The following is an 18,776-nucleotide window of genomic DNA, read 5'->3' on the forward strand; positions in this document are numbered from 1 at the left end:
GAGTTGCATTTGGAGGGATCGTTGGGATTTAGGGAGTGCGAGGTGTATGGGGAAGGGGGGAGGCGGGGAGTGGTGTTATCGGTATACTGAAGTAAGTGGACTGGTTTTGACACATCAGCAGTGTAGATGAGATAAAGGAGATAAGATTAAGCCTTGGGGCACTCATGCAGTGGGATGGAAGGTACGAGAAGTGGTATTGTTAATAGTGGCAAAAGATGAGTGATTAGATAGCTCACGAGAGCCGCTCCTTGCCCGGTAAAATTGCCGTTAGCAAAACACGAGCCCCCATGGCCCAACGGTCAATTGTTTCGACTCGCAGCGGCCGCCAGGATGTCGATTACTCGGACACACCCTCCAGCCCAATGTCTCACACCACTCCCTACCACGCAGTCCCACATAACTCCCTACCACGCAGTCCCACATAACCTAGCAAAGATCATATGATGGGGGCCAGAATCGATGGAACACGCGCAGAAGTGGCGCCAGTTGGACCGCGTGCGCGCCCTCACAGAACCCACCACGGCTCAGGGTTCCAACCCTCGAATGTCCTCTGGAGCGGCCTGCGTATTCGTTTAAATAAGCCCGCGCGTAGTGTTTGCGTTTGTGCGAGCGTGTGCGAGAAGGGTGGTGGCCGAAAGCGAGACTCGTTTCCAGGTCGCGATGGTTCGCCCTCTGTCGGACGTATCGAAATCTCCAGGCCTGTCTGGCTAGCTGGTGAGTCTTTACCGCCTGTTGCGCCTACAGTTGTTGTTGTTTATCTCTTTGGTGAGTCGGCCGAGGTAGCCATAGCAAGACACGGTGCTAACACTGCTAGGACTTTTTTGCTACTCATATCCGGCTATGACATGAAGTGGCAGTCACCTCACTAACGTTAGCTCTATTTAAACGTACACTTCCTCCCTTGTCGATATGCTAGTCATGTTGTTGTGACTGTGGTATACGTGAAAGAAACTTCGATATCCATGGACATGTTATTAGGCAAAAATGAAAGAACAACGTCCAGTCAATAATGAAATCGGCTTATAAAAGTTCCATTGCAAATAATGCGATACAAATTTCCAATTGTTCGACACTTAAAGTAAAAACTATTTCATGATTCTCTCCTTTTAGCAAAACCCTAAGGTAATTCTAACCTGATCACTGTTCTTATTCAGCATCAGAATCTTTACAATTGTCATATAAGAGTTGAAACAAGAAAGTGCCAAACGTCTTACCGTAAGTTGTGGAACTTCTCTTGTAGGTAAAGCCACTCGAACAAACTCGCTCCTCAGAGAGAGCGCACTTGTATTCACTTAATTTCGAGTATTATAGAATATGCTTCTACTAAACCTATTAGAAAATGCGAAAGTTATTATAAAAGTATTTGGACCCAGCGAGACGTGAACAAGGAAGTCAACAATGTTACTTTACAATTCTGCGTCTCATTACGCTACACCAACCACAAACGATATACGACCGTATTTTGCGTCTTACCAGCTCCTAAAAGCTTCACTCGTATGTATATTATTTACTGACACTTCATAATAATAATCTGTACCAAGATCAATGCGTTTTTGATGGATCCTCAATGTGCTGTTTCCTTGAAACGCCAAACTTTCTTCATGTACTAGTTACAATAATTACTTAACAGTTAATATGACCTATCCAGTTATTTTATTACAGCTAAGCGTAACAATTAGAGATGTGTTTGTGAGAGATCCTCTCTTTCCTGTTGCTTAGAAATGGTACAAATGATCAGCCAGAACATTCTGACCACCGACGCCCTATCGACATAAATCCGTTCCGACGATAGCAGCGTCACCTGGCAAGGAATGGTTGCAAGACACACGTAAGGCGCATGTAGTACCAGTGAGCGCGCTATCCGTGTGTAGAATCAGCAAGGTGCGCCATCCGTCTGGGTTTGCAGAATGAGATTTTCACTCTGCAGCGGAGTGTGCGCTGATATGAAACTTCCTGGCAGATTAAAACTGTGTGCCGGACCGAGACTCGAACTCGGGACCTTTGCCTTTGGCGGGCAAGTGCTCTACCAACTGAGCTACCCAAGCACAACTCACGCCCCATCTTCACATCTTTACTTCCGCCAGTATCTCGTCTCCTACCTTCCAAACTTTACAGAAGCTCTCCTGCGAACGCAGCAGAACTAGCCCTCCTGAAAGAAAGGATATTGCGGAGACATGGCTTAGCCATAGCCTGGGGGATGTTTCCAGAATAAAATTTTTACTGTGCAGCGGGGTGTGCGCTGCTATGAGGTTCGCATGAGAGCTTCTGTAAAGTTTGGAAGGTAGGAGACGAGATACTGGCAGAAGTAAAGCTGTGAGGCTCTGAGCACTATGGGACTTAACTTCTAAGGTCATCAGTCCCCTGGTACTTAGAACTACTTAAACCCACCTAACCAGAGGACATAACCGAGCGAGGTGGCGCAGTGGTTAGCACACTGGACTCGCATTCGGGAGGACGACGGTTCAATCCCGTCTCCGGCCATCCTGATTTAGGTTTTCCGTTATTTCCCTAAATCGCTTCAGGCAAATGCCGGGATGGTTCCTTTGAAAGGGCACGGCCGATTTCCTTCCCCATCCTTCCCTCACCCGAGGTTGCGCTCCGTCTCTAATGACCTCGTTGTCGACGGGACGTTAAACAATAATCTCCTCCTCCTCCTAAGGACATAACACACATCCATGCCCGAGGCAGGATTCGAACCTGCGACAGTAGCGGTACCGCGGTTCCAGACTGCAGCGCCTAGAACCCCTCGGCCACCCTGGCCGGCTAAAGCTGTGAGGACGGGGCGTGAGTCGCCCTTGGGTAGCTCAGTTGGTAGAGCACTGGCCCGCGAAAGGCGAAGGTCCCGAGTTCGAGTCTCGGTCCGGCACAAATTTTTATTCTGCCAGGAAGTTTCATATCTGGGTTCGACCGAGGGCAGATGGTGTGGGCCCAAAGGCTCGGGACGAGTGTTTCGGAAACTGCAAGACAGTCAGGTGTTCGATGAGTACAGTAGTGAGTGTTTTCAACACCTGGCGAAACCAAGGTTAAACCACATCCAGATGTCGTGGTTTTGGGCAGCCATCCTTCGTTGCAGATGTTGGACCTCGTAGGCGGGGCAGACTGGTAAAACAGGACAGGTGGCGAACTGTGGTGGAACTAACATCAGATGGTGGAACTAAAATCAGACTTTAATGAGGGACAGATTACAAGTGTGTCTGAACTCATAGTGCACCGAACACTTCTAACGTTAGCCCTCCACGACATCGGCAAGTACGACTGAAATGGGCACATGACCATCGGTGCTTCGGCACTGGACGTTGGCACAGTGGCAGAGTGGTGCATGATCTGATGAATCCCGATACCATCTTCATCATGCCAATGGGAGCGCCCAAAACCGTCGTCTTCCAAGGGAACAGCTCCTTGACATCTGTACTGCAGCACGGAGAAGCTCCGGGGAACATTCACTTGGGTACCCATGGGTCCAGTGGAGGTCGTGCAAGACATTGTGAGAGCCGAGTAGTATCACACACTGGTTGCAGACGACGTATACTCCTTCATAACGTTCACGTTTCCTGCTCGCAGTGGAATTTTTCAACACGACAATACGCCTTGACACAAGGAACGTAGCGTCGAGTTTAGGTTGATGACCCCCAACTCGTCAGATCTGAGCCCGATCGATCACATCTGGGCTGTGATTGAATGTGCCGTTAGAGCTCATCGCCCTCCTCCTCAGAATTAACGTCAATCAAGTGACTTGTGATTGCATATGCGGTGCCAACTCCCTCCAGCAACCTACAAAGGCCTCATTGCTTCCATTCCAAGACGTGTCGCCGTTGTTATCCTTGCCAAATGTCGAAATACCGGCCATTAGGTCATAATGTTCTGGCTGATCAATGTATATGCATATGCGCTTCAGCTGAAAGACAATATGGCGTCTCGCGACTCTGTACTGACGAGAGATGGCGGCATTTGACGTAGGTGGCGTTCTTCCAACTCACTTGGTGACGTTGAAACAGTAGCTCGGAATATCTGACACGCCAGATATTGCTCTGCACGTTCGGAAAGGCTCCTCAACGTGTTGTTTCTATGCTGTGACGACAGAAACTCTGCACGCTCGACGTTGCCGTTCGAATGCGCGGTCCATGTGCCGACAGCTTTATGCTGTTCGTGCCCAGTAATGTCATCAGTATCGTTGTAGAGAGGCGGACAGTGTCCAATAGTCGTTTCAGTGAAACTGTCTTCGTTCCTGACAGTTGGTATCCCAAAGAGGTTGACTATAGTAATAAAGTTTTTGTATCACGGTGAAAGTTCTCTTTAAAAAATATAAATATCACTGACGTACTCGGTCTTGAGTAATAAAGCTGTGCAAAAGTAATAACGAATCGTAATAGAAAACTGACCTGTCTTAATGAGAAGGCAGCCCTTTAATACTGCTAAAGTGAATAATCTGCAAGAATTTTGAACAGTATAAACTGCCTGAATAATGAACTACGATAATTAGATTTGCAAAACTGATCCCAGATCCCAGAACTAAATCTGATACACAACACACAAAAAATTTAACTGTCTCTGAATGAACATAAGTTGGCCCTGATTCAACAAAAAAACCTGTATAACGCGTTGCAGTACTGCTCTGTCTTACCCGTCGCTATACTACAGTTGCAAATTATTTTATCTTCACAGAGACTCTAGAGAGGTGCCATGATTTCTCTGTTAGTTGCAAATCGAAGTATTTTCGGAACACATGTGATTCCATTTCTACTTTTGAAAAAACCGTGATCAATTAAAAATTGTAAGAGGAAGGTAGATTAAAAATGGCGCTGCAATAATAAAAGAGTGACTTCAAAAAAATTGCCCTATAATTCCTCTTCACGTAAATAGAAGATTCCATTGCACTTCCTCCTTCTCAGATCATTTACCATTACATAATCGTCTTAATTAAACACATCGATAAATTGCGAATTTACATTTGAAACATAACATTACGATTGCTTCCTCACTTAAACACAGCTAACCACTGTCTGCTACAGCGCTTACTCGCACGCCAACGATGATAACCTAACCCTGGGACACACCTTACAACATCGCTGCTCGCCCACATGTCAGAGTTCGAGAGCAAAGATATGACATTATTGTACAATCGATTAACACTGAAATGACACCTATCAACGGAAATAACTTTTTCTGGCATAAAAAAATTTCGGCAAGCGTATAATCCTATGGGACTATAACTTTACTTTCAGTTAATGGCATCTCAAATTTTAAGAATTTCATATGTTAGTTGTGTGCCGCCTTTGTGATATACCGCATGACAAGTGGAATTTTAGCATAATCATCTACATTATTGTCAACATATTTGTACTAAAAGCACCTGCAGATAGTTTTCGAGTCACTGAGTGAAACTGAGGAACTTTCATAACCTTGCAATTCCAACAGTTGTGAGGTGTTTCTAGGAATAGAATTAAAATGCCATATCTGAACCTGAAAGATATGGAATCAATTGAAAAATTGTTATTACGACAAGGAACTATCTTGTTAAGTAAAATGAAGACTTTACTACTCAAACGCACATTTAAGTGTTTTTTAAGTTCATGAAAAAACAGTTAATAATCTTGCAGTCCTGGAACTGGAATATCAACAAGTCAGAAAATCACAGATAACCTATTTTGTCTATTTTCTAGTTACTAACAAAAGTGGTCAGGTGGCTCTTGCTGAATGGGCAGCAGAAAGAAGGGACAACCATCAAAAGCTAATGACGACCGCGCCTTTCTTTAGTTGCTCTTCAATAATGTACCTTGTACTGTCAACAAGGTTACGTAAGACGTTAATAATTACGTAGTAATAATAAGTCACTACAATTAAGATAATGCTGTTGCTTAGATTACTATTTTTGAGTCCTTTCTAAGTCATGGGAAGACCATGTGTGAGGCCTGTGTCACTTACGAGCTCTGATATTGCATACGGTATGAAAGTAACGCTGAAATAATCTCCCTACTAGATATATACACTGGTACGTAGATAGTTAAATCTATAGAGGGTAATGTCCCGAACGTACATGTTGTATTTTACCTCTAGCTTCATCTCTTATTTTTCATACAATTACATCTCAGCAGTTCCGCATTCGTGCAACATGTCCACCGTCGCTGCTGCTTTTGATCGTTACGATACACATCTAAAACTGATGGTGTAGTTCCACAAAGAGATACAGCAAAAGAGAAGCCAGAGAAATTTCGCTGGCGTAGATAACTAATTAGGCTTCCTCGAACCGCCTCATTAACAATTTAAAGCTACGCGCAGCCGACACAACGGCAGTTGAGGGTGTATCAAACGATCGTAATCGGGATTCGTAATTGGTGGGTGTCATGCAAAGTGGCTTGCGCATGTCTCTTATTGCTTGCGTATTTGGATCTTTAGAGCGATGTCACGGCATGCGAAAGCGTCGCTTGCCGGTGACACACATGGGAGCAGTTTTACAGTCCACTGAAGGATACTAGAAGTTACCCTGAGGCTGGTAATTCGACTACCGTGCGGAGCAACCGACTCAGGTTAGTGCGACTGAATATGGTAGATAGATTTTATTTCTGCGGTGAATGTGCACGTTTCATTTACGATTACTAGTGATCACTCATAGACGACAAAACTAGTGCGCCGCAAAGAAATTACAAGATTAGCCAAGTTCGTTGCGTATAGGTAGGCCTATTTAATTAGACACGCTTTGTAAGAATTTAGGAGGTTATGCACGGGACGGCCATTTTAAGTAAGAATGCAAGTCTCTGACGTACAGACGTTTGGGATCAGGTCGTGAAGTGTCGTTTGCCTCTTGTGTCTCATCTAGCTATGCTATTGCTAGATTATAGCTCTATGCCAAACAACTTCCCGAACGTACGTAGTACTAAAGCAGACAGCCATATTTCGTAGTAGTTGAAGTAGCTCCACAACGCCAATTATTTCGTTGCTTCTGCTTTTTTTTTATTTCCCAAGTCATAACTCCTTTACATGTACTGCTGCCTTACATATTACGCTCAACGCACCCGGGCATCTACTTCACATATTCCCATATTTTTGTCTAGTACTGCAATCTTTCACTGTTAATACCACATCCAGTGCCAAGTTCCCTGAGCCTAGATACCATAATGTCTATCTCAGGGAATGTCCTCTTTTTTCCATTAAGTACTCCCTCTAACTGTACACTGATGAGCCAAAACGTTATCATCACTGCCCACCGCAGCGTTAGATGCCGCGTTGTGGCGTTACGGCCAACTGACGCGGTAACAAAAGCATGTAACCGGAACAGACACGGACGGGGGTCACCCTAGCCAACATATAGGCTACAAGTAGGGAAATGCATTGAGAAAAGCGAATTTGACAAAAGGCAGATTACTATCACTCAGAACCTGTGAACGAGTATCTTGAAAACTGCGAAGCTGGTCGAATGTTCACGTGCTACTATCGTGAGCATCTACGGAAACAGGTAGGACAGTGGAACTATCACTAGGCGCTAAATGGTTCGACGTCCACAGCTCTTCACAGAACATGGAGTTCAAAGGCTTGTCTGTTCTGTAAAGTAGATGGTGATCTGTGGCAACTGTGCCGAAAGAGCACAATGCTAGTGTAAACACGTTTCGGAACACACCCTTCATAATACGCTGTTGAAAATGGAGTTCCACTGCAGACCACTCCGAGGTGTTTACATGTTGACCCAACGGCATCATCAGGCACGGCACCATCGGGATTTCCCGTTGATCAATGGAAACGTGTGGGCTCTTCGAGTGAAGCTCATTTTTGCTACGCTAAGACAACAGTCGTCTCCGCAAACGCCGTCATCATGGTGAACGGCGATTCGAAACGTGCCGTGCGCTACGGACGCAGGCTGCTGGGAGCAGTATTATGCTATGGCAGGCATTCTCCTGCTCTTGGTTCGGACTGTGGTAGCAACCGAAAACACGCTGATAGCTGCGGACCGCCTGCATGCCTTCATGCTTGATGCCTTCCCCGACGGCGGTGTCGTCTTTCAATAACTGTCCGTGTCTCGGAGCCACAACCGGGCTACAGTGGTTTGAAGAGCGTTATAGTGAACACACTTTGATGTCTCCGCCGGATGTAAATCCTATGGGACACATTTGGGTCACTATCGGGCCCCATCGCCAAGTGCGCGTATCAGCGGCCCGTTATTTACGCGAACTGCGTGATCTGTGCGTAAATATCTAATGCCACATACCCCCACAATCCTGTCAACAAACAGTCGGATCCCTGATACGGAGAATCAGTGATGTATTTCGTTCCAAAGACGGAAAAAGAAGCTATTAAGCAGGTGTCATTTTTTGGCTCATCAGCTTCATCAGTTTATTTCTCGTAGTGACATTGTAATTCTGACAAAGATGGCAAATGATTTGCAAGATCAGTTGAATAGAATGGATTCTGTCTTGAAAAGAGCTTATAAGATGAATGTGAACAAAATTAAAGTAAGTGTGATACAGTGTTAAAGAAATAAACCAGGTGATGCTGAGGGAATTACAAAATAAGACACTAATTTTAGTACCTGAGTTTTGCTTTTTGGGCAGCTTAATAAATTATGATAGCATATGTAAAGAGGATATAAATTGCGGACCAGCGATAGCAAGGAAGGCTTTTCTGAAAGGGAGACATATGTTAACATGAAACATAAATTTAAATGTCAGGAAGCCTCTTCTGAAAGTATTTGCCTGGATTATTACCTTACAGGGAGAGAAACATGGACTATAAGCAGTACAAGCAAGAGGATTACAAAAGCTTTTCAAATATGGTGTGGCAAAAAATGGTGAAGATAAGATAGTCAGATAGGATAACCAGTGATGAGATACTGAACCGAGTAGGCCCATATCAGTATTAAAAACAACCAAACTAAAACAATATGGTAAAATCATCATCCATGGGCCAACCACGCCGTGTCCTATAATCTTCCGAGGCGCGGATAATAAAAATGGAAGGAGGAAGTTTTACAAGTAAAACTGTATCACTCATCCACTATATGCATTTGTAAAATAGGTGATACAGTGTGAAAGCTTTATGCAATGGCTACAAGAATAAAAATTGTTCCCCAGACTGGTTGACAAGAGTGTTAGATTATATTAGATTCATTAGGATCAGTTTTCGTTTCGTAGACCCAAAACTGAGATGATTCTCCTAGATGTGGAACAAGTCAGAAAGTACAACATAAAAAATATTAGGCATTTGAATATCATATTCACTGCCCTTATCATTTGTCAGCAGATTATCAAAATCTGTGAATACATTACAATAAACTAAAAAAAAACTAAAATCCTCCCGAATAGGCCTTGGAAGGCTCAACGGCACCGACCGGCTGCCGTGTCATCCTCAGACCACAGACGTCATTGGATGCGGATATGGAGGGGCACGTGTTCGGCACACAGCTCTCCCGGCCGTATGTCAGTTTTCGAGACCGAGCCGCTCCTTCTCAATCAAGTAGCTCCTCAGTTTGCCTCACAAGGGCTGAGTGCACTCCACTTGCCAACAGAGCTCAGCAGACCGCATGGTCACCCATTCAAGTGCTAGCCCAGCACGACAGCGCTTAACTTCGGTGATATGATGAGAACTGGTGTTACCACTACGTCAAGGCCATTGGCACATTACAACAAATTGGAACTGCTAATATACATAAAATTAATACACAGTCAGAATGAAACATAATTACGCACTTTTAATAAATTTATCACACACAAAATATACAATCTTGTTTGCTGTGATCAAGTGCTGCCAAAATTGAAATCTAACAGACATTTTTAATTAAGCTGATCTAACAGTCCCTGTCAAGATATTCTTCTCAAGAGTAGAAGGAGTTGCCTGTAAAAATGTCTTTCAAACTCTGTTTAAACTGAGCTTTATCCGAAAGAAAGTTTTTAATATTTGCTGGCAATTATTGAAAATGTGTGTCCCTGAATACTGGACCCCTTTTTTGACCAAGGTAAGTGATTTTAGGTCTTTATGTAGATTGTTCTTATTCCTAGTATTGATACTATGTATTGATCTATTGGTTGGATGCAGAGACATATTAGTTGCAACAAATTTCATTAAGGAATAAATATACTAAGAAGCAGTGGTTAAAATAACCAGTTCCTTGACAGGTTTCTAAATGATGTTCTTGAATTTACACCACAAATGAGTCTTATTGCACTTTAAAAACTTTTGCTCGGTTTGACGAGCTACCCCAGAATATGATACCATATACATAAGTGAATGAAAGTAACAAAAGTATGCAAGTTTTTTATATTTACTCCTACATCTGACATCATTCGCACTGCAAATACAGACTTGTTTAGGCGCTTCAGCAATTCTGTGATATGCCCTACTCAACTGAATTTATTATCGAGTTGTAATCCCAGAAATTTAGCACTGTCAACTTTTTCGATCTGCAAGTCTTCATATGTTATACACATGCTGGAAGGAAATTTCTTACAGGTTCTGAACTGCATGTAGTGGGTCTTTTCAAAGTTTAATAACAGTAATTAGTTTTAAACCATTTATTAATGTCCATAAAATTTTGATTAGCAGCCATTACTAAATGTGTACTTGACTTGCTATTTATTGCAACGTTTCTATCATTTGCAAACAAAACATCTTAGCATCTGGTAATGTAAGAGACGAGAGGTCATTAATATGCACAGAAAGAAGCAATGGACCCAAGATGGAACTTTGAGGAACACCACGTGTAATTAATTCCCAGTCAGATGAAGACTGATCGCTTACTCCACTGATATTTCACAATAACACCCTTTGTTTCTGGTTAGTTATACAAGACTCGAAATGTTTCGGAGAGCTGCTGGTGAGATCATAATTTTCTAATTTAATTGCTATGATTCACACATTCAGACGCTTTTGACAGGTCACAGAAAATTCCAGAAGCCTCTAATCTGTTATATAATTAATGAAGGGCGTTCTCATTATATGTGTAAATACCCTTATCTGTATTGGAACCCTTAAGGGACCAAAACTGACACTTGAACAGTATATTATTTGCAGTCAGATACTTAAGCAGACACGAGGATGCCGCGTACTCGTGTGACACAGCGTTATCAGGACCTGGCAGAGTTTGAAAGGGGTCTTATAGTGGAAGTCCATTTGTGCAGCCGCTCGAAACCTGCTTTATGCCGATTTGTGGGTCATTCGGATATGACAGTGTCCGATGCTGGACTGCATTTGAACGTGAGGACAGGTGTACTTATAGCCAAGATTCTGCCACATGGGACAATCGCCGTATTCTGCACCTAACGCAGATCCTCAGCCCTTCCAATCGGCACCAGTCATCATCCAAGGACTTTCAGTAGATATTTTGTGCCATTCCACACCTTTGGTCCGAGGCCACTAGAATCCAGAATAGGAAACTGTCGTCCCATTCCGTTAACACAGCAATGCAACGAATGCGTTTAGTGTGGTGCCATCTGCAGGCAGCATCTACAGTCACTGAAATGCACCGCATTGTGTTCACCAATGAAGCGCGCTTCTGCACTAGGGCTGTGTATGAAATAATAAATATATCAGTATTTTTCCAAATGATATATGTGTTGGCAATTTGTTTCCCACCGATATATCGATATGGCAATATCGAGCAGCGATTGTTCCGGGCAGGTGGGGGGGGGAGGGGGGGGTGAATGGAATAAGATTTCCTAGGCGAAGAAATAGCACACCAGTTGCGTTAAAATCAATTTTTAACGCAACTATTGTGTTGTTTCCTCACATCGGCATTCTTAAAAAACAGTTGCTGAAAATAATGAACAAAAATCTAAATGATAATATTAGTCTTTGTGGCGGACGCAGGCGTTTGAGGGGAACAGCTGCCACAATTGGCGCTAACCGCATAAACTGCAACGTTTAACTTCACCACACAGTATTAAACATTTCAACTGTTAGTTTGTAGATGTCTGTAGGAATGAAAGAAAGAGGAAGTGTGAAACGTCCCCTTAGAACAATTATACATGACTGTGCTTATACTGACACACAATATTTTTAGCGCAAGGCAATCTGACTTTCAATAATCCCTACAAAAGAATGGCCCTGACTAACATTAAACTATACCTTTCACAAATCACTTACCTCACAAAAATCTTCGTTACTCAAGCTACTGCAATACAGCGAGTGGCACTACTGCCAGCTAAATAAAAGATTCAAACTACGGAAGGCACTAACTACTGATAGGCATAGTTAGCAAATGAAAGATTTTAATAGAGAACAAACACTGTATTTACCTTAACAGTGTTGAAAAATCATAATATACATAACAGTTCATGACATCCAGTCTTACAAATTTCAAAACTCCGCCATTTCTCTCCCCACATCCACCACTGCTGGCGGCTCACCTCCAACTGCGCAACGCTACGCACTGTTAACATCCAGCTGCCCAACACTACAATGGCAGGCAACAACGAAAACTAGCCACAGACTGCACACAGCACAGCCACTGATTTTCATACAGAGCGCTACGTGGCGTTATCAATAAGAAAACCTAAACAGCCTACTTACATAGCCCCCATGCTCCCCACAAAAAATTTTACAAATTGTTTTGGGCAGTGGCCAATACAGATTTGAAAAAAATTTTCATAATTACAATAACAAAGAAATCAAATGCACGCACTTATTGATACAATGTTGGTCAAAAGCTAAAATTTTCTCACAGTCCATAAAGACAGTCCTGATCATTCATCACAGTAAAATTGCAGTGGTTTTTTTGTTTTTCTTTTTGTTTTTGTTTTTTTTTTAAGTCTGAGCAGTAAAAGAAAATGCACACGGAAGTAGGGGATTTCCATGCAGTCTTGAAGAAGTAGTGTTGTCCTTCCAACAGAAAGACAGTGCTGACTCTTGACATGCAGACAGGTAATGGTCCACAACAAAGCAAACCCACCACAGAGTCAGTCGAAGTTTTGAAGAATATTGGTAGGTAGGTCGTCACAGAGCAGACCCACTGTAGTCTTGGTAGAGATTACAGTATTGGTGGGCCACCAGAGGTGCAGACCCAATGTAGTCCTTGTAGAAATAATGGTATTGGTGGGCCATCAAAGATGCAGACCCACTGTAGTCCTTGTAGAAATAATGGTATTGGTGGGCCATCAAAGATGCAGCCCCACTGTAGCCCTTGTACAGATGGCTAGCAGCCATCCATTGTGACTGTGCAGGTGCACAATCACCATCGAAGAGTCTTGCGGAGAATATAGCAAGTCCATAAACCACCACTTGTGCACTCACAAAGTTTTTATCTAATTGTCCTTAGAACCAGCAATGCTGTTATCCAGTCCTTTGCTGAATTATTAACACATGTGCAAACACTAACAGTCCCTACTTCTCACATATTGTCCATATACTATGACCAACAGAAACGTGTGCAGTGAAATGGAACTTACAAGTTAATAATATGATGAACTGGTGTAAATTACAATTTTATAACATAAGAATACAACTACAAAGGTACAAAATAATACAGATAACATTTATAGTACAGGCTTTACAAAAGAATCGAAATAACATATACATCAGTGTTACAGGAATTATGACATGAGTACATACATAAAAGATCAGAATAACTTTCGAAACATCAACGTCACACATGAGCATTAAAACAGAACAGAATAAATAATGTCTAAACATCTTTACAAAGAAAATAACATATTATCAGAAAAATTCTACAACATAACTCTTATTGGCTAGACACATAAAGACAGGAAAAAGACAGATTCACATAGTGTAATAACACAAAAATACAGGACAGGGTTTGTTTTCAGTGTGACATTTGGTACTGCAGTCCACCCCAAAACTTCAATCCATGTACTGTTCCTCTTATTTCAACATTTGTTTCCACCAAAAAAATTCTAACCAAGCATGCTTTCTGTATTTATATGTTCACATATTTCTTACCTCATTATTTATTTTCCATTATCTTGCCTCATCATTTATTTCCAAGAAAATTCTACCTAAACCTCTTGTCCCTAAACCCTACTTTTTTGGTTCATATCCTCTTTCAAAATACTTTTTTGGCCAAACTATTTTCTTATAGCTTCTCAATGCATTTCTTTCCATTCATCGCAACTTGTTCTCTTATATGGCCTACCCCATCTTCAGCTAACTTAAATCTACTGAGCTCAGATGCTAAACAAAGGGACGAGGCAATGCAGCAGCACAAAACAATTAACACAAACAGCAATGACAAAAAATTCAAATTGTCATAGCAAGCTGCAGTGTATATAAATTAGCAAAGCAATTGCAATATTATAACTAATATAAGGCAATGTGCAGCAAACAAGAAAAATAAATCCGTAGTAAAACTGGCTTAATAGAATAATACAATGTCAAATTCAGTAACATTATGCCTGGCAAACAGCAGCAGCAAATGAAATAACTTATACCTAAACATGACAAAGCTCAAACAGAAAAAATAGCACACTAAAGACAACAATGCAGATAAGGGAAATGTATAGTCACATGTTAATGTCTACGCAATCAAAATGGTGCACCACAAAAACTAATTCTACAAAAAATTACCAAGTACTTGAAAAGAAAATTATATATGCAGTTACTGTTATTAGACCCTTCTTATTGTTCTTTCCATTCCAAGAGCTCCTTTTTCGAAGAATGTGGATCATAAAATAATTATTTAATAGATCTGTTGACAGAAAGTATTCACATTAGCAAATGCATTTAAGTTTATTTTATAAAACCAATGCTGCAACACAGCTGGAAACTAGATATCAAATGAAATAAGCAACTATGAAAAGCAAAGCATAAAAATATAATTCAATAGTCATGTGACATTTCATAAGTTAGTAGAAATTCTCTCAACTCTCGTAGAAAAACGCTTGTCATAATCAGGTGTGCAGATGTAAGTATCTTTCCAAGTAATGAGCGTGTCGTATTTGCGATGCTTTCTACAAAGGAATGTCAATAGCGAGGATAATGGCCTCCTTTTTTTTCCACCTGTGCCTCTGAAAGGCACACACTAATGGCTTTTTATCCAGGCGACTGGCACACCTGGGCGCCACCTGGGTCACTTAGCTTCCTTACCGAAATATTTACGACAGCAGTTTGCGCTACAGTGACAGTCTCATATAAAAATATTTTCACAGGTTGAGAATTTGCGTTAAAAATGTGTAGAAAATAAAATCCTATAAATGTAACAGTGTCCAAAATATTTTCGACAGCAATGTAATACATTCATGCACGTACACACATTTCATAATTCTTAAAGTACGATTCTTGGTTTCCAACATCCTTTTCCACAAATCAGAGTCCCTAACCACTACTCATTATTCCTTACCTTGTTACACATATCAATATTCATCGACACTTCTTCAATATTTCATCATAATAAATACATAGCATAATCAAATTCCTCATATAGCATCAGCTTATTGACCATAAACATAGCGCAACAGCGTAATACACATCGTCACCATAACATCATAAACCCTCAGCCAAATCTCAAAATCGTCGTGGCTTCCTCCAATAATTTCAAAACCTAAAAAAAATTTCTCCGCTCATTTAAATAGTGTCATCTACCTCAAACTTACTTTAAAAATCATGATCCCATACCAAATTCATCATTAAAAGCTCTCATAGTATCACAATGGTTCCGAAAAAATATGAACAGTTCACAAAGTACAGACAAAATACATTTTCATAAGTGTGAAGTTATCCAACTGTGTAATTGCGTAAATATCTGTCACTGACGTAGTAGAAAAAATATTTGTTTCTCTGTTAAATAATCAGATAGCTATGTAATTCTGTGTTAGAGGAATATGGTACCGATGTGTAAAGTTGTATAAGCAGATACCATAGTTGCTAGGGCTCCTTGTGCTTGCGAAACACATGGTACACAAAGTACTCGTGTACCCCCCTGAGGATTAATGTAATTATACCCTCAGGTGTTACAGATTACAGCAATGGAATGAAATGTACCACGGAAAACCTTTGTATCATTGTTATTCAAATATCTTTAAAAATAAATGAGTTAAGTACAAAATTAATCACTCAAATACGTGTCCTGTAGCACTAAATGTGCGTCTTGTTGTAAGATAATCTCTGTGGAAGTGTCGTAGTTATCGTCCTCCGAAAGCTAAGTTCCGCAAAAGTCAATGTACTTACCGCTGATAAACAAAAGTGAAATGCTTTGCGTATAGGTATCGTAGTTATTACGCTTATTGCCGTGATGAAGAAAGTACTGTGGTGTAACGTATTGTTGTGCCACGGAAAAGGCTGTCTCATTGTAGCTATACCACAGAAGTTACTACTAAAACATGTTTTACTTTCCAGAATAATTCAGAAAACTGTGCAGATATAAAACAGGTACACCGCAAAAGCATCATTGTAAATTATCACTCATTAGTAGCGTCGTGATAAAACCGTGTAGCTGTCACATAAACTAACCACTGTGTCATCTAGTATCTCACAGAAAGTACTTTAAATCCAGAATGTATTTTCAAGTAAACCAAAATGTTGCATTAAAATCTCATTAGCAGTACTGGTAAATGTTCTAAGTATGTGAGCCTTGTAGTCGTTACGTAATCGTGCAACTAACAAGCAAGAATGTACACACACAATAATACTGTGTCGTCTGTTCACAATAACAATGCATTCGTAATTTTTGTTTAAATAAGTTTTCTTGGTAGTTGACTGGATATTTAACTTCAAACATTGTTGCATGGTAACAGTTTCTAAGTCTGACAATGCATACTAGAAATTTGAAGTGAAAAGTTTTATGGCAAAGACAAAGTTAAAAAGCAGATTATCTTTCAATAAAAGGTTTTACATGTGAAATGTGGTGTAAACTTTTACTCTTCCTGGTACGCAGAGTTTCAGCTTCAGTGGAATTATCATGTGGTATATGGTAGATCGGTAAAGATGCTAAAATTTTTCTCAAGGTTAGCGTCTATGTAATTTTTCCCTGAGCCAGCCGGCGCACGTAGCTGCCTGCGGTGCGAGTCATTGTCTGTCTCTTTGTTGGCGTGCGTCGTTATTGGGATTAGGAGACCTAACTTCTACAAATTCACCTTGTCGAGAGTGCCTTGCTCTGTTTGAATCCCGCCAGTTCTGATGGAATTCAGGTATGTCGTTTTGTTGGTAGTTTACATAGATTCTTGTTTGTCGGTCATGTGGTGGAGAATTTCTCCCGGAATCGTAACTGCACGTTGAACTGTCGCGTCTGACGTTATTCTGCCTCCCTTCATAATAATTGTTTTTGTTCCCATATTGTCTGTTTCCATGGTAATCTCTGTCATATTCATTACTAAGGAAATGCGATCTTTCTCTGTAACTATTATTACTCTGCCAACGGTTATCATACGGGTGGTGTCTGTTTTGGTCACGATTTGTGTTGTGAGAATGGCTTTGTCGTGTCCAGTTATTATTTCTTTCATCGCGGAATTGCGACGGATGTGACCTGTAATTGTTGTACTCCTGTTTTCGCGTTTCGCGATTGTCAGTGTCAATTTCCAGTTCTTGTAAGAGTCCCTGAAAAGCTTCAACGTCTTCTTTGCAACGTCCTGCCAAAATCATATGTCGCAAATGTTCAGGTAATTTGATTAAGCAAATGCGGATGAGTTCTGAGGGGCTGTATGGGTTTGACAGGTACTGATTCTTGTGCAACATGTCTTCAAAATATTTCACAAGACTGGAAAATTCAGATTGTTCGAAATGTTTCATCATTATGATGCTATGTTTTACTCGGTCTTGTGTAGCTTGAGACCAATATGCTGAGAAGAAGGCATGATAAAATTCTCCTTCACTGTGGCAATCGTGAATGACCGATCGCATTCTTACAGCTGGTTCATTCTCTAAGTAGCCACACATAAATTCTAATCTGTGCTCTAATGACCAGTTGGGAGGAAAACAATGAGAGAATTGATGAAGCCATGCTCGTGGATGAATGTCGTTGCCAGAATTCTTAAATATTTTGAATTTACGTGTAGTAATGAACAGCTTATAGTCAAAATCATCGTGTCGGCGAGTCGCACATCGCTCATGGTTACTTCGTTTCAGCGGTTCCATCTCAAAATTCAATGCGCCTTGCCAATTTCCTTCATAATTTCCGAAGTGTCCTGCGTTATGATTTTGTGGTTGCTCTGTATTTTTATGTTCCTCTTCCCGTACTGGAGCGCGAGTGTCCTCTGAAATACGTAATTCTTGTACTACTTGTGCAAACTGATCTTGTACTTCCCGGATTTCTCTTTTGTACTGTGTATTGATTTGATTTTGATTTTGTTTGAATTTTCTAATTTGTTCATACTCTTCAGTGTCCGTGAAGGCTACAGGTCTTGTGTCATTCAGATCATCATCTACCTTTGTAGATAAGTTAGTGAACTGATCTGAAAGTTCGGCTACTTTATCCGTTAGTGAAATTATTTCCTCTGTGTGTTTTTCTGAACCAAGCTTCAGAGTGTCCATTTGTGTTGAAATCGTATCTACTGTGTCCTTTAAGTTTTCCTGAGTTTTTGCAAGTTGTGTAACCGAATCGGTAGATGCAACTGAGTCAATTTTAGCATGCAAGGTGTCGTGATTGCAGTTCTTTTATGGCTGCATCGTGATTCTGTAATGCATTTTCATGACGCGAAAAAATAGGATGGAAATGCTCACAAATTTGTGTTTTTACGTCATTACAGACTTTTTGACATTTCGATTCAATGTTATGTTACTCAGTAGTTAAATCTTCACGTGTTTGTTCAAGTGTGGTGTCTAACTTCCGAAGATTTTGTTCCATTGTGTCTAACTGTTGCTGTGTTTGTCTCTGGTGTTGTTCCATTGTGTCCAACTTTTGAAGCTTT

General features: G+C 41.1%; 1 non-coding gene across 1 annotated transcript; it reads right to left on the minus strand.

Annotated features, from left to right (window-relative positions):
* Positions 1 to 1,971: 1,971 nt before the first annotated feature.
* Positions 1,972 to 2,046, minus strand: Trnaw-cca. The gene has a single exon. It is a non-coding gene; the product is annotated as a tRNA-Trp (tRNA).
* Between the last annotated feature and the right edge of the window lie 16,730 nt (positions 2,047 to 18,776).

The sequence above is a fragment of the Schistocerca piceifrons genome, chromosome 2, assembly GCF_021461385.2.
Source record: "Schistocerca piceifrons isolate TAMUIC-IGC-003096 chromosome 2, iqSchPice1.1, whole genome shotgun sequence".
Lineage (NCBI taxonomy): Eukaryota > Metazoa > Arthropoda > Insecta > Orthoptera > Acrididae > Schistocerca > Schistocerca piceifrons.